Genomic DNA, 26,609 nt, shown 5'->3' on the forward strand with positions numbered 1-26,609 from the left:
AGTTGATACAATGTCAATTTTGCTAAAGGACACATATAAGTTGCACTCTGGGCCCCAAAACCTCCTCAGACATGATCTCTGACTAGGATTAGAACAAGTATGTAGTCCCTCTTTTGAAGCAGGCCTCGAATACAGTGTGAGTGGATGACAACCACCATAGCTCTCATGGTGTTATTGTACAACTAGACGCATTTTATAGAGCAGGTCTTTTTTTTTTTTTTTTACTGACCATGCAATGTAGCATCTTTTCTTATTTTTTATTTTGAGATTATAAAGTAATTACCATATTCCCCCCTTTTCTTTCCTCCCTGTACCTCTTTCCAAACACACTCTTCTGATCTAATTGCAATCCATGGTCTCCTTTTTGGGTCACCTTCTAAGACTATGAATTATAAGTAGCAAGAAAGATGCATCCATCTTATTTTAACATGATTTCTCTGTATCTTGAAACCAAGGTGCCTAGGATCTTTAGCAGCAGGTCTTATCAACTGGTTTATAAGATATCAAGAGAAATATCTAGAACCTGTATTGAATTGTATTGTATCGGTGCCCTTAGGTGCCCCTCTAGATAACAAATCATAGGAAATATCCTATAACTGGCACTTTTTGTTAAATAAACAATGGCTTCTCCAATCAGCATTGTTCACCCATGAAGGACATATATATTACAAATCTCTTTTATCTCTACTCTCTCCATAGGTCTTTAAAAATTGGTTCATTCCAGGTTAATAACTATTTGATTTATTTTATTTTATATTATTACATATTATAGAAATAAATCATGCATTAAACATACATGTATATAATATTCTAAGTTATTATATAAAACCCAACAACTGCCAATGCTAATGACAGTATATTTATATATGAAGCTAAACCCAACAATTCACTGTTAGGAGTGCAGAGTGGTACAGAATCTTTCAAAATGAGTGTATAGTCACTCAAAAATTTAAAAATAGAACTGCCATATGACTCAACTAACCACTTCTGGGCATGTACTCAAAAAACTCCATATCTTACTACAAAAATACTTACCCATATTCATTTCGGCTCTATTCATGAAAGCTAAAAAGAGAAACAGATTGGAAACCATGAAAATGTGAATAGATAATGAAAATATACAAATCAGAGTTTTATCAGCTAAAAATAAAAATGAAGATATGAAATTTCAGATAAATGGATAGAGCAAGAAAAAATATATCAAGTGAGGTAATCCAGGTATAGGTAACTTTTTCAATGCTTCATAGTTTGGGATCTATGTTTGAAGAATGCCATTTTATTTGTTTATTCATTATATTTACTAATATATGTGATTATAAAATTATGTTATATATGTGATAATAAAATTTCCATAACTTTCTTACAATATCAAACACTTGATGTGTTACAATATGGGTAAATCAACATATCATAGATTTTAATTGTTGAAGATATTGTTCTATTGAAACTCTTAGAAATCTTGCAAATCATTGAAAACACAATTCTCGTCCTCCTTTCATCTCCTGATATTCATTTCAAATACAAATCTACAAATACTAAAGCTAGGCCTTAAAATAGTATTTCAAGTGAACTCTACTTATACAAAATACATCAGTACATTCAATCTTTCTGGGCAGTCAGCTTTTATCAATTCCATAATGGTAATTTATATTGACCTTCTTTCCAATAATGTCCTTTGATAATTTTTATGTAAACTACTGTCAAGTCTGATCTCTACTCTTTCTCGTGCTCTTAATGATTTCTCTATAGATTTTTAAATACTGCATAAATCAATTCCAGTTTTCATCATGGTTCAGATGGTCATTTCAGAATGTCAGTAATTTATTTTTAATGAGTGCCAAGCAACTTAAAACTCCACAGGAAATTTTTATGTTATCCAGTGTATCATGGTTTCAAAACAACAAAAAAAAAATCATTTACTCATTAGTATAGAAACTGAAACATTTTGTAAAAGTTTACCAGTCATATTTAATGTAATTAACTTTATGGTTTTTGTAAAAGTTTATGTGCTTTTATGTACAAACATAGTTGGACAATGCATTTTGAGTAAATTACACAATTCCTTAACTATTTCTATTTTTTTTTTAAAAAAGCTTCTTCGTTTTTGTTAACAAGGTAATCATTTCATTTTTTAAACAATACAAGGTTGTCCACTCTCTCTATATTTATTCAGTATAGTTCTTGAGGTCCTAGCTAGAGCAATAAGACACCAAAAGGAGATCAAGGGGATACAAATCGGAAAAAAAGAAATCAACACTTGCTGTTTGCTGATGATATGATAGTTTACATAAACCATCCCAAATATTCTACCAAGGAACTTCTACAATTCATAAACAGTTTCAGTAATGTAGCAGGATATAAGATTAACACACAAAAATCAGTAGCCCTCCTGTACACAGATGATAAAGGGGCTTGGGAAGAAATTAGAGAAACAACACTCTTTTAAATAGCCACAAATATCATAAAATATCTCAGACTAACTCAAACCAAAGTAGTCAAAGACTTGTATGACAAGAACTCTAAAACTTTGAAGAAAGACATAAAAGAAGATACCAGAAAGTGGAAAGATCTCCCATGCTCTTGGGTAGGCAAAATTAACATAGTAAAAATGGCAATCTTACCAAAATCAATCTACACATTCAATGCATTGCCCGTCAGAATTCCCAGCAAAATTCTTCACAGACCTCAAAAGAATGATACTCAACTTCATGTGGAAAAGCAAAAAACCTAGGATAGCCAAAACAACACTGTACAATAAGAGAACTAAAGGCATCAAATCCCCGAGTTCAAAACGCTTAGCCTAAAATAGTTATATTAAAATTTTTAGCAATTTTTTCTTATGTTGAAAAGATAATGGATTCCCACCCTACTTAGTATTTTTACTTCTGTTATTAATAATCAAATAGATATTTGAATATTCTCTAGTTTCCTTCCCAAACATTCTAACCATTTCTGTCATTGCTTGTTTTTCTTTGAAATAAAGTTATATTGTTTGTTATCATTTGTAAACATCAAAGAGACACATCTCTTAAAATATTTTGAGTGTCTCAACTTTCATAGGAATCGCTCATGACTTTGACTTTCTTATGTCACTTGTTTTTATGAAAATAAACATAGAGACAGAATCCTAAAGGCAGTTGGTTAAAATACAATGAATATAAATGCGACCCAATTTGAAACTCAGTTTCTTTTCATTGATATTCTCTAGCTTATATATCTTTAATTTAATATGCACAAATAGTAAAATTTAAAGTTATCTTTCTATTAGTTGTTCTTATTTTCTTGCAAAAAGATTGTATCTTTTAATTTTTTTTATTTATGTGTGTTTATATATACCATAAAAACAGGTATCAGTATATACGTATCATATAAATAGGTAACAGATAAACAGGTATTAGTGGAAATTAAATGGTCTCAAATATAATGGATTTTGAGTTAGGAATGGTTGTGTGCCACCTGGTTTAACTCATAGCCAAATAAAGGAACTCTGAAAAGTAGTAAGTGCTCTTAACCACTAAGCCATCTCTACAACATCCTAAGAATCCTTAATTTATAAAAATAAGTATATTTTAAAACTTGCACATTTATTAAATTTATTATTTCAGCATTCCAGTAAAATTATTTTACACTGAAATAATCAATTATAAATATGCTATAAATTAAAGAAGAACTTTTTCTACTGGAATTTTTTTAGACATTGCAAAACACATTGCAAAGGTGAACTGTATTAAGCATACAAATTCACAATACTCATAAATTAATTATCAGCACTTATCATTATTATTAGCCATTTTATTTAAAGAAAATGAACTTTAATGTTTTCATCAGAGAAAGTGTAAAAACCATTTATAGTTTTATGAACATGTGATTTTCAGTAGATAAAGTATATGAAATCAATTCTGGTTTGCTAACAAATAGTATATTTTTACTATAAATATTTCTCAAATACTGTACAAACATACTGATACTAATTTGGCTTACATAAAATGTGTGTAAAAATGAACACACAGATATCTACCTAATAAGTATGTGTAAATATATGTCTCCATACATGCATGAAAATATACAAATAGATTGGCATTCTTTTGACTCAAAACAGGATTATATACTGACAAATTATTTGTAATTTAAAAATATTAAAAGCAGAAAAGGATTCCTTTACAATTAACTTACAAATCATAATAGATGTGGAATGATAACCAAATATGAGTGGTTCTTTCATTTTATGTCTGGAAGGAATTTTACTGACTGTATCTAGTTGTCAATATCTGCTAATTTATTGATGAACAATTAGGTTGATTTCATATTTTTCTTTAAAAAATGTATTAATTCTTACTAAAACATTCCATTTCTATCTCTATATCTGTCCAGAAGGAAGATTCCTAGTTTACAATGTTTTATTTTAAATTTGCAAAAAAATCAATAGATTTCAATATATCAATCTATATTTTTACTAAAATTAAAAATGACATTTTCATTAAATACAGTCTAAAACATTAGAAAAAATTTAAAAACATTCCTTTATTCAAATTAATAACTTCTTAGTTTTTAATTTTTATGATGGTTGTTATTCTATGGAAACTCAAGAATTAAATTCTATTAATTGATAATTGAATTAATTAATGATTTTGGTGAATGAAAATCACTTAAATTTGTTTTGAAAAAAGAAGGGATTAGGAACAAAAAGTAAAACAAAATGAGAAAATGATGGTAGAACATAGGAAAGTAACAATTTTCGAAAAAAACAGTTTGAGTTTGTTAGATTTCCTTTTATATTCAGTCCATATTGAATTGCTAAAATACAGTAGAAAGTTTTTGGATACCCACTCTTAAGTAGTGAATGCCAACAAGAGAATGCTGATTATTTATTTATTACAAAGAATCCTGCAACTTTAAATTATGTTTTCTGGATACTATATGTTATCGTCTTATCTTCTGAGGAAGGGGCAAAAGCTGTGAGAGATGGTATATTACGAAAGCTTCTAGGTTAAAACAAGCTATACATTTTAAAACTGTTTTGACTTCAAGTTTTAAGTCTAAAGACAGAGACCCTTCTCAGAGCAATGGACTGAGCTCCCAAGGTCCAGTTGAAGAGCAGAAGGAGGGAGAAGATGATCAAGGAAGTCTGGACCATGAGGGGCTGGTCCACCCACTGAGACAGTGTGCCTGTTCTACTGTGAGCTCACCAAATTCAGCTGGACCAGGACTGAATGAGCATGTGATCAAATTGAACTCTCTGAATGTGGCTGACTATTCAGGGATTTCATTTGAAAAAGAAATTGGGGATATAGAAATAGGATAAAAGAAGAGATTATTGAATCTACTTTAATCCAAAATGCTATTATTCTCAAAAATTTACATTGTTATGAATTTAATTTATTGATACAAATTTAAAGTTACTTCTATTATTCTGTATGTATGTTTCTACACTTATTTAGGATATTGTGTTTATACAGAGCATTTAAAATATAATAATACATTTAAAATGTATTCATAGTCATCTATAATAGCAAATTTATAGTCATGCTAGGTTTGTTTCAAGGTCATACAGAGGTGTATTTCAGATGGATAAACAATCTTCAAAGACTTAAAATACCAATAGAATATCACATTTAAAATGTTTCAAAAACTTAGACTTTGTGGACAGTGAGACATGTCTGCTACTGGAAGCACCAATCTACTTCAGAGAACATTATGGGTGTTTAAGAAACTCTTTATGGATTTTGTTTTCTTTATGGCCAAAGGTAGCTTTGTGGGCAAAGAAACTGCCCTTGCCTCCTTTGCTGACAGTTACTGTCTAGCCATCAGAATGCAAGAAAGGTGACTGTTGAATTTTACCAAGACGAGATAGGATAGTCCTTCAGAATTTCCCGGTTTTCAGGAAACTGTCAGATATGTTAGGCGTATAAGTCAGAATTGGACTTATTGACCCACCCTTACAAAGGAACTTTGGGTGACTGTCCAGGCAGCTTAAGGTCCCTGTAATAGGTGACATTTTAATATTCTGGGTCTTTGATGGAATTGAAGATTAGATAGTTATTTTTTTAGTTATGATTAAAGATAAATTAGGTATCAAACTTTGGACTTAGCAAGGTAAGATATATAATAGAGTATTTTCTCTAATTTTGCCAAATACAAAAAGACTGGATATTGTAACTGGAATTCTTCCCTGGTGACTGTTTTTGTTTTATACAATCTTAATAGGTTACAGATGAAACCTTTCTTTTTAATAAAACAAGAGGTGGAAATTCTGTGGAATAATCCTCTTATACAATAGGTTGAATAAAATGTTGATTGACTAATAGCCAGGCAGGAAGTATAGGCAAGGTAACCAAACTAAGGATGATAGGAAGGAGAAGGGTGGAGTCAGGAGTAATCAGTCAGACACAGAGGGAGCAGGAGATGAATGTTAATAAAGGTACTATCATTTAGCAGAGCACAAATAAGAAGCATAGATTAATCTAAATTATAAGTGCTAGATAGTAATAAGCCTAAGCTATTGATCAAGCATTTCCTTTTTTTTAATTTTTCCATTCAAAAATTTACACTTCTTCCCCTCCTCCCAATCCTCTCACGCTCCCCCACTCTCCCACCATCCTCCCTCTCCCTGCTTGAGACAGGGCAGGGAATCCTGCTTTGTGGGAAGTCTAAGGCCCTCCCCCCTACATCCATGCCTACGAAGCTGTGCATCCATATAGACTAAGGTCCCAAAAAGCCAGAACATGCTCTAAAAACAAGTCCCAGTGCCTTTATCAATGGCTTCAAAGCCAGCCCCCATTGTCAGCCACAGTCAAAGAGTCTGGTTTGATCACATGCTCATTCAGTCAAGCATTTCTAAGTAATATTAAGCTTTGGCGTCATTTATTCGGAAAGTGGCCAAGAGGTATTTGTGAACAGGTGTACAGGAGAAAAATGTTCAATTATAAACCGTGACTGATTGACACTCTGGGGAATAAACTGCAGTGTTGAATGGCAGCTATCCTATGAGTGGGTACCCATGAAAAATAATAGTTACAATTGCAAAGGATAAAATAAACCAATTTAGTTACATGAATAGGAGTGCCCAAATTCCATTCCTGGGAGCTAAGTCCCAAAATGGGTAGTGGGATTTTATTCCTAAACCAGAGTAACTGAAAATCAGGAGTTTAGAACTTAAAGTAAGGAAAAGAAAAAAAGAGGAGATGTATGTTCTGCATATTAGATAATTCATAAAGGAGGGAAAATGGGGATAAGTCTGATAATTTGAATGAGAATGATCCCCAGAAACTCACAGAGTTGAATGTGTGGACACCAGGGAGTGTAGCTACTTGAAAGGATTAGGAGGTGTGCCTTTGTTGGAGGAAGCCTGTAATTGGGGGACAGTTTTAAGGTTTCAAAATCCAAAGCCAGGCCTCTCTTCCTTCTACTGAGAATCTAGATATAGAACTCTTAGCTACCTCTCTAGTCCCATGTCTGCCTGCATGCTGCTGTGCTCTCAGCTATGATGATAATGAATTAGACCTCTGAAACTGTAACCAAGACCACACGAGTTGCCATGGTCACGGTGTCTCTTCTCAGCAGTAGAACACTGACTAAGACAGGAAAGTAGGTGGCAATTTTACACACCTACAGAGGTAGCAGTGAAGTCCAAAGAGGGGGGGAAACAGAGACTCCAAAGCACAATCAACACTGCAAGCATCACTGAGAAGTCCTTAACTACAACCTACAGGAAACTTAAGTACAGTGAACCAGAAGTGACAGTTCGTGGGGAAATATCTTAACATTTTTTCTGTACCAACTGGGAGAAGTGAAGCGATGTAAAAGTGATGCCTGATGCCTCCAAATAAAAAGGTCTGTCCAGTATGATTTAAGAACATAGGAATTTCTGAAAGGACTATTCTCAGAGTACAGGTGTTCAGATTACCACCACCTAAGTAGTGAGAGGAGAAGTTCAAGTCATAACCATAGTGCTAAATATGTGTTCATTGTCTGGAAGTGATTGGACTGATTCTCTTAAATAAGATGGGAGATAAAACCACTGTATGCACAATTCAGCCCAGGATTTTGGGCAATATACTTCAATGGTTCTCATCCTATGGCTTATGATTTCTTTGTGGATGAATGATATTTTTCTATCGGTCACATATCAGATATCTTGCATATCAGTTATTTACATTGTGATTCATAACCTGATAAAACTTATAAAATAGCAACAAAAAGTTTAATGTTTGGAGATCACCACAACATGAGGAACTTTATTAAAAGGTCACAACATGAAGACGATTGAGGACCACTGTTATAAGTAGAAGTGATATGTGCCACAGCAGGCATGCATAATTTTAGACTTCATATATGTAGATACAATGTGAGCAGCCAGCTTCATTGCCCTTTCATGATGTCTGCAATGCCTGTTGCTATGGGCTCCCTGTCAAAAGAACTTCTTGAGCTAGAATTGTCTTATCTAAGTGTCGTGTTGATTTTCACTGTTGATTTTGGTTTTGAGGATTTTTAATACATGGTAGATTTAGGTTGCTATTTTCAAGTTTTTAATGTTATTTTTGTACAAATCATAATTTGCTGAATTTGTACTCCATGTTTGTAGCATTTCTCATGATAATTCTCATTTTCTCTTCCAACTTTGTATTTTTTTTTCATTTTTGTTTTGCATTTTCTCTTTGTGTCCTGAATTTATATGCTTCCTTGTATTTAAGATCATTGACCGGTGTTACTAGTAAGATTTTCAATGTTTAACCAATATTGGAGATATTTAGTATTTTTAATTGAAGTATTACAGAGTTATAATATTTTACAGTTGCCAGTAACATTGTCTTTCTTTTCACTGTTTCTAGTGTTCCAATATTATTATTTGTATATGTTTTAGGCATCTATTCTACTTTTGTTTGGGGAGCTTCTTATTAAATGACCTACTCTTGAAGCTCAATCCCCTGTTCTATTCAAAGAGAAGCAAACAACTGGAGCAGCAAAATGTTATAGATACAGAAATAGGGCTTGGGGGACGGCTCAGTGAGTAAAATGTTTATTTTCCCACAAGTGTACGTTTTTGGCTTTCGACTTCCAGAATTCATATCATAAAGATGTGTTTGGTTTCTGTACCACCAGCAGTTCTACTAGAAATGGGTATACAGAAACAAAAGACTCTCAGAAATCTCTGGCTTATGAAGATGCAAGTGACAAGGAACTGTATCCCAAGTTGGTGGAATGTAAGGATATTCAGAATGAGGTTGTCATCTGACCATTACATTTCCACATGACACAGGCATAAATTACACGTGAGCATGCATACACACACACACACACACACACACACACATATCACAGCAATATAAACATATATAAAAGTTTTTTTTAAATGATGTAGAAATGCAGTTAAAATAATAACAGGCTACCAGTACAACACCAAAGGCCACATATATAAAGAGCATAAACTATTATAGTGTGGTGTGAATTTAAATATTATTTAGTGTGCAGATTAAAATAGTAAACAAAGGAGATAAAGGAAGAAGGAAAAAAGAGAAATGAAGGACAAATAAATTTGAAATTAAATAGAAAAAGAGCATTGGAGATAAATTTTATTGAGAGAAAGAAAAAACAACAAAATAATAAATATAAAAAACAAAAAAGCATTTCTCAATATTATTAATTTGAAAGAAAATCAAATATCTGTGAGGAGAAAATTCAAAGCTAACAATAAAAGCAATTTCTTAATAAAATAAGAACTAGTAAAATGGAGTAAAAAAAGGTACTGAAACTATAGTGTAAGGAAGCATACAGGTAATTATAAAGTAAAAAATACAGAGGCAAAGAGAAGAAAAGTAATAAAAACAAGAGAAGAGAATGGTGATAAAGATTTGTCAACAAACGTAAGTGAATATTTGAAGGGAAATTCAAATAAATACTAAAGTTATTTGATACAATAAAGGTACTATAAAATGTGCAGGAAAAACAACAAGAATACAGGAAAGAAATATGAAAAGCTGGAGCAGTCATATATAGATATATAAATCTATACGCATTGGCTTTTCTATATTTAGACTGATATATTCCCATATTGTACAGGACTTATGTGTCTGTCATACCTCTTATCATTTTAATAGGCTTCCTGCTTTGTCTACCACAATTTCCACTAACTGCAGTGAGTTTTATCATAGGACTGTGGGCTGTGTAGTTTTTGCCAGTCTTCTCCCCTCTGAAGAATCCCCAGAAATTACCCATCGTCGTTAAAAGAAGTGATAGGCATTGGTAGTGGGAGAAACGAGAACACGGAAGACTAGTATGAATGGAAGATCTATTCTGGTCTTTTATGAACTAAGTATAGGTCACCTGCGAGGAGTGCTTCCCACTTTTCTGATTACAATAGTAAACTGAAGCCACGTGTCTCCATAGGTCAATCAACCCTCTGCCCTCAGGTTCAAGGCTCTCAGATGTCACTGTTATCTTACTTGAGGTTTTATTTATCACATCCTGGCAGGAATACTAGTACTTTCTTCATGACGTTTACTGACTAAGCCAAGCTGCTTTCTGTCTGCTCTCAGCAATTTAGCATCTGCATTCTACTCTCTGCACCTGCTTCCAAGGGCTCTCGCTCATTAAGAGACACAGCTGGATGAATTTTGGCTCATAGACTTTGTCGTCACTGTTTCTTTTCATGCCTGTAGTATTAATAAAAAGGTTCCTTCTTAAAATGGTGTTGAGCACTGACCTCCAAATCAGAGAAGAACATGGTTTAGTGAATTTTTTTTTCCCACTGCTGACACAGGTCAAGGGAATCACTTCTCATCAAACCTCTAGGGCTTGTGAGGACTGTAAACTTGTAAGGATGGGACTACCAAGCTTTTTGTCTCCATGGCTACCCAGCTTAACTTTTGGGAGTGACACTGATTAGATTACTTGAATTTTACCCTACAATTTTGGATTTCTGATTCAATGTTCCTAAATTGCTCATGTTCACCATCTTTCTCATTTTCATGTTTATTTTATCTTATCTTTCTGACATTCTTTGTCATCAAAATCACACAGTAGTTTCTTTTAGTGTACCATCATACCTGGAAGCCATTATTCTTTGATTTTCCATATAGAGAACTGAAATATAACTTTTCATTTATTCTGCATTTGTTCCACAAAAGTTACATAATAAAAAGCAATTTAAAAGCTAATTTACTGAAATTATATGACATTTAATTCAGTGACAGAGATCACAGAGATAAATGTACATTTTATAGATATCTATATAACAACATATACACATGCAAAAATATATTTGTGTAAAGTATATTAGAGTACTGTATGTATTATGTATATCTGCTTACAAATATATACAATATACATACACATTCCTACACACATATTTGTGTTAAATGCTATAATGTATGACTCATATTTTATATCATATTAGTCATTAATTTATCAAGTATATAATTAAGTTTCAATGGGCTCAATAAAAAAATGTTTCTATACTCAGTCAGAAAGATTATTATTATTTAGAACCATGTTGCAAAATCTACTCTTTCATGTGTGTGTGTGCTTATTTTAACACCATTTTCTGATTAAATGGAGACAAATCTTAAAAAAAGTTGAACAAGGATCAGCACATCCTTTTAGGATTTTCTATTTAATTAATACTGTTTCCTCTCCAGTATTTTTCACAACTGAAGGTTAATAAGGTGAAGTTTAGGCAAATGAATTTTTTCTCACAATAAGTATTATAATTAAGTTGCTGAATTATTTTGGAATTTTACATGAAGTTAAATATATATGCACATATTTATACAAATAAATATATTTATTTATAAAGGCACAAATAGATAAAGTTCATAATTAAACAATTTAATCTGTGTTTTAAAGAGTTTGCCTGTAATTTGCCATCTGATATTTAATGAAAATGTAAGATAATCAATTTAGGCCTGAATTTGAAATCTAAATTTCTCGACTATTAAAAATTACCTTGTATCTTTACTTACTTTTTTAAATTTTGCTTAACAAAAGATGCTAAAAACACAGTATTTAGTGATAAAATATGTGGAAACTAAACATATGCATTAAATTATACATGGATAATTGTTTATTTAAGTGTGTGTAAATAGAAATATTTCTATAGGAACACAATCTCTATATCTTTGTTACTTAAAGCAGATTCAAAAATATGGGTAGAATCCAGTATATACATCATACTTAGTAGATTTAACTATAAGTGTGTGTGTGTGTATATATATATATATATATATATACATATATATATATATATGTGCTTGTGTATATGAATAACATTGCCGTAAACACACACACACACACACACACACACACACACACAGAATCTCTGGGGGAAAATGAAACTTGATTGTCTCTAGTTTTCCTCAAAGTTGCTTATACTAAGACAAAAATCAGACATCTTATTCATCTCATGGGTCTCTTAAAATGAAAATAGATGCATTATTTTGTATCACTTATATTTTTCCTTCCTATGAATTATTAATACATCAAGAACATAATGAAAATTTCATGGGAGCAATAGAAAGTGTTTCTAGACTCACCAGTCAAAAACATATTTTACAAAATAGTGAGTTTCTAAATCTACTTTTTCATTTTACAATGTCAACCCAAGACAGAATGGTAAGGGAAAACCTTAGCTAATTCTAACTTTTTTTAAATGACTGGAAGCTTTATAAACTAGCAGCTGTGGAGCACATGAGGAGTAAGATGCAACAGGGTCTTAGGGTATGTGTTCACATAATTATTGATTGACAACAATCAAATTAAATGCTGATAATTTATGCTAAAATGATTTGTTTTATTATTGTCTGTGTAAATTTATGTGACAATGTCAAATTTATTAGTTTAAAAGCAGTCCGAAACAATAAAATAGTTATCAGTAAGAAAATAGAGAATTGATTTTAAACCAATTTTATTATTTACAAAGGACATTAAACTGACTATTTCTTTTAATACTTCTATTTATATATCTATGCCTGAACATGCATAAGATTATATATGCTATAATATTTATATGCATGATTCCTTCTGAACAAATTAACTTAATTTTCAATTCATAATGCTCAAAGAGATGCCAAAGAAAATAAAGATACATAGAAGATGTTATAATAGCTAAGGTTTAGTTTTAGTTTAGAAAGAGAAAATTTTCATGTGCATGCTTAGGATTCTGTGTCTCATATGGAAAGCATTTTCTCAGGGAAGCATTAAGGATGGGAGGCAATCTATTATATGAAGGATAAAGTTCCTGCAGCAGAGATAATTGTCTCCAAGTGATTTGCACTCCTACATCCCATGATCAGTATTTTATTTTATATATTGTACCAGACAAAGGTTATACAAATGTGTATGGAAGAAACGTGCATGCAAATAAAACATATTACAAATTTTTCTTTATGCCGTAAATCTTCATCGAACATTTTTAACAGCATGAGAGGGATAGAAAGCATTATCTCCTGTGTTGTTTTCTCATAATCCAATCTCGGGAGAGTATCTCTGAGTATCACTAAGTTATACTTTTTTTTCTTACTTTATTACTTGACAATTTATATAGGTCTTTTTACTTTCCTGAGTGGCACTTTTTCATCCCATTAGATCTGGTATTAAGAGTTCCTTCTTATAAAGCTCATGGAAGTTTTAAGATATCACATCAACTGTCAAGTTACAAATTAAATGAATTACAGATTTAATTTTTCCATCCTTTTTCTATCATTAAGTAATAAAATATTCCATTCATGTTTAACCTTCCCAAAATATTAATATGTTGCATTAACTCATCTCAATAAATAATTAGTTCTAAATTAATCAAATGGCATGTTTCTAAAATGAATGCTTTTCCTACAGCATTGATTTGGCATGGTAGGAAAGCATCTGATAGTGAATGCTACTCTCATTTCTCTTAAAGACTGAAGAAAGCGAAGAACTGTTTTTAACTTTGGTATAATTTTTGAATTACTGATTATATGCACCTTCCATTGTTGTTTGCTATTTATTTATTGAATGGCTGTCTCCATTGGTAGCTGGTAAAATACCTTCCCAGTCTACGACAGCTAGTCCTCAGCGTGGAAGTTTTCAGGACAGACCCAGCTAGGCATCTCTGTGTGCCTCGTTCAAAGGGCATGGTGTCTTGGTCAATCAGGACTTAATGTCAGCATTTTGGAGGTAACTAAGCACAACAATAATAGCCTGTATTATTTTTCAAGTCTCTTAGACTCCATAACCAACAACTCTAAAAGGAAATCCCCATGACTGACACTGGGGTTTTTATTCTCGACAGCTATTGGGGATATTATTGCCAAAGAAATCAACTTAACTTCATTTAAGCTATAAATGTATATGTGTGTCCACATACACATACATATTGTAAGTGATTTATAGCTTTTGAAAGTGTCTTTTGTGTATATTTTCCCTCCTCCTTGCCTCTCCTTCTGTGTTGACATTCCTCCTCTTCTCCTATGGCCCTCGGCTTTTTCTCTATTCATATTATCTACATCTTGTAGGCACCAATTTTACTGACATTTGGAGTAAAGGCAGGGATGGAAATTAATAAAACAATAAGGTAAATGGAAGTTTTAATATTTTATCTGAACTGCAATTTTGTTTACTAAACTCTAATCAAAGTACATCCTAGGTCTTTTGGGGTTTGGTTCCAGAACCCTGGCTAGAGGTAGAGAAGAAATGATAAAGAACACATGAACACACACACACACACACACACCTGTGGTGGAACTGAGATCAGATGGCATTTATCAGGTACAGCTTGAGAGAGGGTTAGGCAGTCTAGGTTAGAGGCCTCTGTAGTTGAGCATCCTCTGGCTATAAACATCCAGGAAAAGGAAACCACAGTTGCTGGTCTTTGTTCACCTCTATCAGTTGTCTGTCAACACTCACTCCAAACCCTGAGAGAAGGATTGACATTTCTTCTGAGACTGGTCCATATGGGTAACTTTTTTGCCTATTTCCCATGAGTCAATTGTTCTTTCAGTCCTTGGTAGGCCACACCACTGTCAAAATACACTTTCACTCAGGTCTTCTCTCAGGGAGGGCATCTCCTGCTCCCTGCAGGGAGATTTTAATATTTTTATTATTGTTTTTATTATTTATTATTATCATTATACTTATAAGGAAAATCTTTTAAAATATTTTGTATACATATTCAAATTTAAAATAACATTGCTCCAAACAAAAACATAGACAACTATAAAATATTTGTTTTTCATTTTTGACACACTGAAAACAAAACCTTGACTCTCCCCAGACTTTCATAGTGGAATGTATAATCTTCCTTACAACCTTCAACTACATATTTCTTCAAAAAATAAATCTAAAAGATTTAGTTACAGTGCTCCTCTTGTTTATTTGTATGTAGTGTGTTCGTTACTTACAAGTTTTTAATAATAAAGTTTTAAAAGTAAAAGTTGTATTTGTAAATTAAATATAGAGATTTTATCAATCTATATTGCTGATGATAAAATTCTCTTAAAATCATTTTGAAATAATTGAGGCATGGGACAGATTTTCCAAAGATCGGGCAGTAAAGTCAGTGTGGTAACTCTTAAGAAGTTTACGATCTATTCTCTTTCCACTTCACAGGGAGATACGTGTGTGTCCACCTTGAATCCACTTGTAATTTAACCTTTCTGGCTCTGTGTGGATTTTGTTAGCAAATTGACTAGGTACAGATAGAGATAGGAACAGGAAGGGGTATGTGGGAGATTGGAGGGACAGACTAAGGGAGGGGGTACTGGGAGAGACAAATGGAGTTGGGGACCGGTTGGGAGAGGGTCATGGAGAAACCTAGTGTAGTGAAAGCATCCGGGAATCTGCAAGTATGACCATAGTGAGTCTTCCTATAATGAGTGATATGGAGCCCAAACTGGCCATCTTCTATAACCAAGCACGGCTCCTTGAAATGGAACTGCAACAGCAACCCAGTCACAAAGCCTATAATCTTTCCTACCTGTAAGAAGTGTTGAACTAACTGTGGCTCAGAACTTGTAGGAAAAGCCAATCCATGACTAGCATAATTTGTGTCCCATGCCACAAGAGGGAGCTCAATTTTTACAATGCCTGGAGGGCCATGAACCAGAGGCAGGATAACCCAAAGACCCAGAATGTAACCAAACATGACTGGGAAAAAAAAAAAAGTTAATTAAATGATTCCTAATGATATTCTGCTATACTCATAGATCGGTGTCCCGCCCAGTTGTTATCAGAGCAGTGTCGCAGTATCATCTTGCAACAAATAGGAGCAGCTGTACAGACCCACAACCGAACATTGGGCAGAGCTCAGGGAATCCCACGGAAGGGGGACAGAAAGGTTGCAGAAGCCAAAAGAGTCATGACCAGCAAGAGAACACAACCCACAGAATCAACTAAGCAGGGCTGACAGCGGCTCACAGAGACTGAAGAAACAAACATGGCTCTGTGTGGATCTGATGTGTATGCTCCGAGTTTATATTCCTTATGGTTGTATAGTTTTGCGTTCTCATGAAACTCAAGCTGTGGGAGTGGGGAGTGTCTCTGACACTTTTGCCTTGTCTTGGGATCCTTTTCCTCCCTCTGGGTTGCCTACTTCAGACTTGATATAAGGCTTTGTGCCTATTCTTATTGTTACTTCTTAGGCCATGCTCAGTGTATATCCCAGAGAGGCCTGGTCTTTTATTTGCAGGAAAATGGAGGAAAAGGAGATCTTGATGAGAATGAAGATTGGAGGAGGGACTCAGAGGAGAGGAGGGAGGACAAACTATGGCCTGAATAAATAATTTATGAGAATAATTAAAGAATTAAATAATTAAAGAATAACAGCAACAACAGAAAAGAAGTTTAGAGTCTGAGCTCACTTCCTCTTCCTCCCCGCGTTCTGTTCTGTTTACTCCACCCACCTATCTTCTAACCAATAAAATGGGCCAAGGCAGTTCCTTTATTAGCCAATGACCTTCCTCCATCATTTCCCCTTTTTCGGTTTAAACAAAAAAAAAAAGGCTTTAACTTTAACATAGCAAAATTACATATAACAAAACAGTTATCAAGTAAAAGTTACAATCTTTATCATAACTAAGGAAAACTATAACTAACTATTCTTAACTCCATCAAAGACTCCAGAAAGATACAATACTACCTAGGCAAACAAGAAAAAAGCAACTTTTAAAACTCTAGGAGTGACAGAGACATCTCGCTGCCTGGACAGTCACCCAAAGTTCCTCTGTACTGTGGGGGCAGCAGACGCCTCAGAGAGACGCCATGCTCCTGGCTCCTGGGCAGACGCACGCTATGAAGCTCCGACCCAGGATGGACATAGGCTAGAATCTTCCCGGTAAGCGCACCTAGGGGCGCAACACAGATGATTAGAAATGGGCCAAACAGTGTTTAAATAAATACAGTTTGTGTGTTGTTATTTCGGGTAAAGCTAGCCGTGGGGGCGGCCAGGTGCCGGGGACGCAGCCCCGCCGCCCATATTATTACACATCTGCACCTGTGTTTAGTAAGCCTCCAATAAAAATGCCATTTATACACACAAAAAAAAAAAAAAAAAAAAAAAAAAAAGAAAAGAAGTTTAGAATAAGAAAGAAACAGCATGAGAAATTTTAGCACTTTGGATTGTGACATCGAAAGTTGTGACTGCTCTTATTTGCACATCCACACAGTCACTCTGCAAAATCAAAATGAAGGCCATGCCATCACCTTGGCAGAAAAATAATGCTCTCCACTCAACTGTCTTCCTGAATGGAATGCTTACTGTCTAACCTTTACTCTTTCCAGCAAAACAAAATTGTAAAAAATCAACAAAAATGCAATTTTCTAGCTTTAAAATAGCTGTGGGGAGAAAAAAAGACCAAGACTAGATTTTGAAAACACTGCACTTATAGGGTACAAGATATTTTAGATGTACCCAAGAGAAGACTGCTCTTGATTGATAATATCTCTCTGCCAAAAAGCATCATCTTTGATAAGCAGGAAAATGCTTTAAAATAACTTGAAATACACACTAAACATATTCATTTTGTCAAGCATCCTCGCAATGAAAATGATTAGTTATTACAGAACTTTTCATTATCATTTCTTATTTAATAAAATATCAGTGGGTCAGGGTATATCTGGTGGGTAGAGGACAAATCCGACCTACGTTCAATTTCTAGCACCCAAAATGTGACCACTTTTTGTTGTTGTTGTTTAATTAAGGAACAGTTCAGCTTTGTATTACTGTTGCTGTGACAAAACACTTCTTTCAAAAAACAAATTAGGAGAAGTGACGATTATTTGTTTGGCAATTACAGATCTCAATCCATCATTGAGGGAAGTCAAGGCCAGATATCAAGTAAACACCAAGGGGCAAAGCTGCTTTCTAATCCACACTATCACACTTGCTTAACTCTTTCGTACAACCCAGGACCACCTGCCCAAGGAACTGTGACAGCCACAGTAGTCTGAGCCCTTTTAAACCAATTAGTAATCAAAACATTACCTACCAAACATGATCACAGACCTAGCAGATAAACCTGATACCAGCTGCTCTTCAGTCGAGGTTTCTGTTTCTAGTTGGCATTTAAGATCAAACATGACCCTTCAATTTCATATATTGTTGGAGGGAGAGAAGCTGCTTGTTGGTTCCTTGCTGCTTAGCCCTGAAATAATTACACAGAAACCACATGATTTAAAACACTGTCTGGCCAATTACTTAAGTGTATTGCTAACTAGCTCTTATATCTTGAATTAACCTATCTCCATTATTTTATATTTTATCACGAGGCTCATGGCCTACCAATAATGTTCCAGCGTCTGTCTCCAGCCAGGCTACATGGCTTCTCTCTGACTCCGTGTCCTTTCTCCCAGCATTCAGTTTAGTTTGCTCCACCTAGCTCTGTTCCCCTATAGCTCTGCTATAGGCCTGAAGCAGTTCCTTTATTAACCAATGATATTCATAGCATACAACGAGAATCCCACATCAATATATAATGTTAATGAATTATTGTACAAATCTGTTTAGAATAACAAGATACTATGCTTCAGATCTTCACTTATGAATCATGCATGATAACTCAGACACAATGGTCAGGAAAACATCATGCATTTTGATGATCTGAATAATTTTTAAATTAACTTCATTCATACTGTATTTCTTACTTCCCCTTCCATTTTATATCCGGATACATGAAGAATTTGCTTTTTTTTTTTAAGAGAGAAGCACTTAAGTAAAGCCATCATATTTTTATTAGAAAAAAGGTTTTTTTTTATTATTAAATGGCAACACCATAACTCTTCTGTAACATCAGACTTGTTACTATTTTAAAATGAAAATTTAAAATTAGATTTAGTATTTTAATTTATATTTGTGCAAATGAAAAATGTAATAGTTTCTAAATTGAGCAAGCTTATAAATTCTCAACTTATTTTTTAACATTTACAAAAAGTTAAGGCAGATTCTTAATAATGATAATGTCTTTTAATCTCCTTTATGGCCTTGATATAACCATAATGAAATCTACTTTATGAAGAATATCTAACATGTGCAGAAACCTGGATCATTCAAGGGGAGAGAACTGAATGAAGGATAAGCAGAATAATTTAAATTTTGAACATTTTATTTTCTGGAAGAATAATTCTCTAAATTATTTCAATTTTCTTGCAATATTAGCACTATTAATAAGCACACAGGTACTAGCAACTTCACAAAATAAACAGGCTAAGGTAGGGTTTGATAATTATTTGAAAGTTAATCATACCTCTACTAGTGACAGATTTGTTTTAAATAGACTGGTGCTTCACCAGGTAGTGATGGTGATTTCAGAAAACATGCTGAATAAGAGGTAAGGGCACTAGAAAGACAGCCAGAGCAAGAAGGAAATACATTCAACCAACGCCTGTTATATAAGAGAACACATTAACTATACTCTGTTTGACTCTTTTCAGGAGAGGATTCTATAGGTCATAATTTGTAAGGGTAAAAAGAAGAGATTAATGGACCCATGGAGGCTTAGTGGGAAAAGGACTTTGTTTTCAAGCTTGATGAACTGAGTTTGAAAGCCAATTCCCACAAGGTAGAAGAGAACAGCCTCCTGCAAGCTGTTTTCCGTTCACTATACATTCACAAAGACCAAAATTTACAGAAGACAAAAATGGCTTCTGCACTGATTTGGAAAAAAAAATGTCTTTTTTTATTTCTAGTCATATTGCCCTTGTCCCCATTTGTTCATCACTGGCTGAACTCTCAGGGAACTACAGTCTTCCCTCTGTCTAGTATTGTACCATTCCCCAAACTCCTAACTTATTGGTTCAAGGTGCAAAGCCTTATGTAACATATGTATTCAGGGCTCACACATATACCTGACTGCCTCTTGCTTTTACGTCGAGGATTACCTGCTTAAAAGCATGCTTGTACAAGAAGCAAACGTCAGGAAAGATGTGGGCCTACTAACTCTTTTATCTCTGCTTCTGATGGTCTTTCAATGTGCCTTTTACTGAAAATGCATTATGATGATTGATTTCTTCCATATACATGCACTCATACACAGGCCCACACATGTGTCATACATACACACATGTAGTAACACACTTTCATTTGCATACACATACCACCAGTGATTGCACAGGCGCAAACATGTCAGTCTAGCAGATATAGGGGAAAGTTGAAAAAAACCTTCCAATCAGTAAATGTTGCATAACTATGATGATGTGAAAATTATTAGTACATGTACTTCCTCTCAGGGTGAATTGAGTGGAAATAATATTAATAATGTGTCAGTATTCATCATCAATAATCTCCATTTTATACTTTCCCAGTAGCTAAAAGTTACTTTTATTCACTAAATTAGAGCCACTTAGGAGAAATAAGCTTGAGTTAACAAACAGACATCTCAAAAGTTCTATTCCTATTCAACAGTTCACAGATGCTAACAGACTGGAGCCTAGGGGTATGCTGCAGGAAGTAGTTCCTGGCACCAGTCGGGCAGTGTTTGAACCCTGACTCCAGCACATTTGTGCTAAGCACTTAACAATTACTTAACCTACTGTCATTTTTGTAAAAACAAAATAAATAGAATGAAATTTAAAAAAAATAGCATAGCCTGTCAGATTAATTTTTTTGCATATTTAAGACTGCATGTGCAGTTTCCTTCCCCAGGAAGAGTATTTCTTATTCTCTATATTGGAGACTTCTTAGAACATAAAGAACAAGAATGCATAGTTTATTCATTTTTCAACACTCAGTTCATTACTGGCACTTTATTTTAGAAGTTGGGTTTTTCCTAATTGTGTTCTAATAGTGATATATGCCCAAAATTTTCTCTTTTTAGATTCCAAGTTTGGGGAAAATAAAAATCTCAAGTTTGTCTTTTCTTTTTTTTCACTTAACCTGGTGACACAATTGGATTTTTAAGAAATGTAGGATTTAGAATAATATAAATGTAACAAAGGCTGAGAATTACCAACAAAGCACTAAAAGAAGTAAAAATATAACCATTTGAGAAAAGCAGACAGACTTCCCTTGGGGAGATAAATCAGGTCTACAAAATGCCCTTCAAATGTTTATGTAATTGTTCGCAACTACTGAGCATCATCTGAGTGTATACTTTTCCACTTCCCTCTAAGACACAGTTATTTTCACCTAAAAGACTTACATCTATAATCTTACCACACAAAATAAAATCATTCATTCTGTTTATCTCTCCCTGGGGGACTTTTAATATTGCTTTTAAAGGTGGCAATGTTCAACCTTCATCCAAATACAGACAACCATATTTGTCTCAAACATCATCATAAAAAGGTTTCCATGGATACAGAAAATTATTTTTCTGGAACTTTTTTCAGACATCCATTACCACTAGAGAACTAGAAGATTGGGGCCAGTAGGAGATTTAGAATGCCTTTCCAGAACGCATGCTCTAACTTGTACATTCTGTCTGCTTGATAGTGAAATGAGAAAGGCTGCTATTTGCTTCCCTTTGCAGTTGAGCTTTGGATATTGGACATAGTCTTGAAACTTTCTCTGAATACTGCCATCTGTTCAGTTATAGCTTTATTTTAAGATATTTACAACTCTCAATTGCCTCGCTGAGAAAGTCTTTGAGAACATGATAAATTCAAAAGGCTTTTCTTCAGTGATTTTAAAGTGGTAATGTTTCACTCTGAAAGCTATAATAACATTAAATCATATCCTAATGCTGTTCTCTCATATGCTTAATTCATCAATGCATGTAACTGCTATCATTCTCAACTAATTATCCATCTGCTTATTTCCATTCAGCTCCTCTTTTGCTTAAGTCTCAATTCATCAATTAATTGACCCACATCTTATTTTACTGAGATATTTAAAATCCTTGTAGATGCTACTGCACTAATATATGTTAGGAGAGCTGATAAATGCAAGCCATTGTCCAAATATCAAGTGGTGTGCTTTGTTTAAGAGTCTATGTGGCGATAGTTGTAGCCTCAGTACGTGAACATTTCTAGTTGCTAAAGCTTGTTAGTTTGTGATATGAAAAAGTAGAACAAAATGAGTAAGTTCGGAGTTCATAAACTATTATAGGAAAGTTTTCTTTATTAAGGTGTTAGTTCAACAGATTGTGTGAAAATATTGTTAGAGAATTTGACAAGATTGTTGAAGTTACTTCCTGGAAGAAGAGAGACTGGTGTGAGAGCTGAAGAAAGAGTAGGTCTTTTAAATAGGTGAAAAGGGATTTGGAAAGCTTTATCCTGGAAGGAGCAACAGGTACAAAAGTCCCAAAGATGAAAAGATAATTTTCTGTGTAATTTTGGTCTAGAGGGTGACACATGAATCACATTGTTCTGAAGATATTCTTCCTATTAGAATTGTACCATTTTTATCTAAACAAGATGTTAATATAACATTATTATTATTATTATTATTATTATTATTATTATTATTATTTGTTTTTTGAGAGAGGCTTCTCTGTAGATTTGAAACTTGTCCTGGAACTAGCTCTTGTAGACCAGGTTGGTCTTGAACTCACAAAGTTCCACTTGCCTCTGCCTCCTGAGTGCTGAGATTAAAGGCCTGTGCCACGAAGCCTGGGTGCATTACTAAATTCTAAATACATATAAACTCCCATGACTATTTTCATTGAAAACAGCAAAAACATGGTGCTTTAATAAGATATATGCTTTTATAATTACTGTAGGTTCTTAAAGAATAATATTTGAAGAATTTTGACAAAAGTTAACTTGCATCTACTAGCTACCACAATCAAAATAAAGGGTTAAAAAAATCTTAAAACTTTGCTTTTCTGTGGTGAACACTCATGTCACTATGAATAAGTAGGCCATTTCTGGTTGGCTTTCTTCTTAGAATAATCCAGCTTCATAGTTTGAGGTTTTTATATAAATTGGAAAATATAGCGAGTGCTCCTTAAAACCCGATTTCTTTCATTTAGTGTACTTCTGAGATTCAGCCTTTCTGCTATGCAAATCAATAACCCATAACTTCTTTTATTGCTGAGTAGTATTTTATTGTATGAATAAAATATAATTTGTATATCAATTTACTTCCTCATAGGCATTCGGGTTATTCCTGGTTCAGGGTGCTTATGAATAAATATGCTATAAATATTGGAGTTCAAATATATTTTTAGACATACATTTTCATTTCTTAGAATCAATGCCTCAGAGTGGGCATGGAAGAATGCCGGTTATTCCTTCCCCTCTTGTAAAACTCTGAACTGTGTTGTTTATTTAAATTAAGAAGAGTCATATAATTCAAACTATATTTTAATATATTAAGATAGTATAATAGAATATAACAATTATTTTACTTGATTTAAAATCTAACATTTTATTCACCTTTTCTCTCCAATTTTATTTATTCAATTATTTATTTGTGTGTGTGTGTGTATAAAAGAGGTTAGGGGAGATTCTTTGTTTGTGCTACGGGTTGTACTTGAGTTCGGAATCCTTTGGTATGTGCCCCCATAGCTGTGATTAAGCCGCTCCAGGATTCATTTCCTCTTTAAAGCCCCATATGCTTCATTTCCATCTACCTGTAAAGGCCCGTACTCCTCAGCCTTCCCATTATGTTTCAAACTATATTTCAAACAATTAATTATGCCTTTAGAGACTTAGTGTCTAATCAACCTCATCCAGGAGCCTTCTGCCATCCTATCCTGTCGCTGCTGTATTTTTCAGCTCGCCTTGAGTGCCACCTCAAGCCAAAAATCTTCCTTCTCGATTATATCATTTTTCTTTTAATATCTCTTCATCACAATGTACTCGACTGGTTTCACTTTGATTTATAGTGGTCATATACCTGAATTAAAGCTTCAGGATAGCCGGGCGGTGGTGGCGCACGCCTTTAATCCCAGCACTTGGGAGGCAGAGGCAGGCGGATCTCTGTGAGCTAGAGACAAGCCTGGTCTACAAGAGCTAGTTCCAGGACAGGCTCCAAAACCACAGAGAAACCCTGTCTCAAAAAAAAAAAAAAAAAAAAGAAAAAAAGAAAAAACAAACAAAAAAAAAAAACCTTCAGGATATAAAAGATATTGTAGGAGGCTTACTGTTCTGTTTCAGTTGTTTTCAACATTCTTTAGACTTTGTTTGCGGGAAAAAGTAAGAATATATGGAGGGAAAACAGCTTGATTGGAAGCAATTTGTAGCGGTACTGATGGAAAATATCATAGTGTAGCTATGTATTTATACTGCTTTCTTTGTTTTCCTTCATATCCTCCGTGTGGCATGGACCTCCTCTGTATGAAATCTTGTCATCTTTATATAATTTCTATTTCTGTCCTGAGATAAATGTGAAAAACTGCTCAGCAACAGGCTGTATCTCCCTGGTACTTGGTGCTAGATATAGTTAAGTTACCACATTTTAGGTAGTGAAATGTGAACACATGTCAAAAGACATGTTATCTACAGAAGACTTTTATCCTACTCCCTCAAAATAAGTGTACAATGATAATGCATTTCAAAAAGTTGTGATGCCTGCACGTAAAATGTGACAAAACTGGAAATTGACCTTAGTTCCTATAGAAAAAGAGAGAAAAGAAAGAACTTTCTCACCTCCTCACAAATATTATACTGAAGAAAAATATCAAAAATTCAATTTGAGAGACTTTTATTGTTTTATCATTTATTCCAGATGCTTGGATAATAGCTTGAACGACATCTAAAAGGAGTACTTGACATCTCTTCATGGTTGCCATGTCTTTCCTGTTAATTTAAATTTCTTCATTTTTGCCAGGTGAATTACTCTTATTTGAGTCCACAATTCTCATTTGTGGCAACTAGTTACAGAGTCCCAGTTTGAATTAGAGGTTAAATCATTTTCAATGCTCGAGACTCTGTCCTATTAAAAAAAACTGTAGGGCATCATTTCTCTATCCATCTTATTCATTAAAGTATCTGTTCATTTTTTCTATGAATCATCATTGTAATTAAAACACACAAATTTGTAAAATTTTCATTGGTTAGCAATATGTACGGGTGCCTTCATTTGAGTGGTAGCCCATGCATTTTCTCTGCATCCCCAACTTGATGAGAAAGGAGTAAGAACTGGATTTTGAATTAACTTATGATATTTTTAATAAAACTAACCAGATTTATTTCTGACCCATTATATTGTAAGTGCATTAACTGAGTTTCTAAATGACATTCTTGAGACAAAAAGTGGTGTCCTTATAGCTTTCTTCTTCCCCCTTTAGAAAAATATTGTCACAAATGAGAATGATTAAACTAATTTGGTGGTTTGCAACATTATCTAATGCACTGCAATATAACTAATATGAAATTTAACTAAATGCCTAATTTAAGAGCATGCTGTCATTCATTCATCTGATCCTCAGTTAATCACAGATTAACAACTACTTAGATCTTGTTCAAAAAGTCAAATGCCAACTTACAACTGTTACAGATATTTATGTGTCTGGCTTTGATTTCTCATATGAACATTTTGTCAGATTACAGATGGAGGGAATCATAAAACCTCTTCTGGCTTCAAAAAATGTTCAGTTTGATAATGGTTGTTCCTTTAATCTCTCATATATTTGAATTTTCTTTTTTCTAGATGTACTATTTCTTGAAGATGACTAGAAAAATATATAAAATTATTATTTATACACATCTACATGTGTATATTATTGAATTTATAAATACATGATCTGTAACAGCATACTTCAACATTCTCCTTATTGAAGCTTGGCATGATGGCACACATATTTCTTTTCAGCACTCAAGAGGAAGAGGGAGGTCTACATAGCAAATTTCACAACATCCAGGGGGCTTACACAGAAAAATACTGTCACCAAAATCTAGAAATGAAGACATGATGAGTAACTTCAAGATTGCTCTGGCATCATATCTTTAGAGAAAGACTGAATAAGAACTAAAGCTCCAGAGATCAGAGAAGTAATGAGAATGCAGTTTGAAAGAACTCAGGTACATTAATCAATGTATTATGGAAAGAGTAAAATCTGTCGTTGGATTCCTAACCGATACTGGTGAAAAGGAACTAGAGTAATGTAGAAGTAGTAAACAAAATAATAAAGGGTTGTGACTGAACTTTTACAATTGCTTTGATTTCAATGCAATTCTATTTCTTTATCTCGAATATCACCATAGAATCTTTGTCCAGCGACGGATAAAGATGGAGACAGAGACCCTCATCAGAGCAATGGACT

Source organism: Microtus oregoni, unplaced genomic scaffold (genome assembly GCF_018167655.1).
Source record: "Microtus oregoni isolate MIOR12 unplaced genomic scaffold, Mior012 000001F_ref0000356, whole genome shotgun sequence".
NCBI lineage: Eukaryota > Metazoa > Chordata > Mammalia > Rodentia > Cricetidae > Microtus > Microtus oregoni.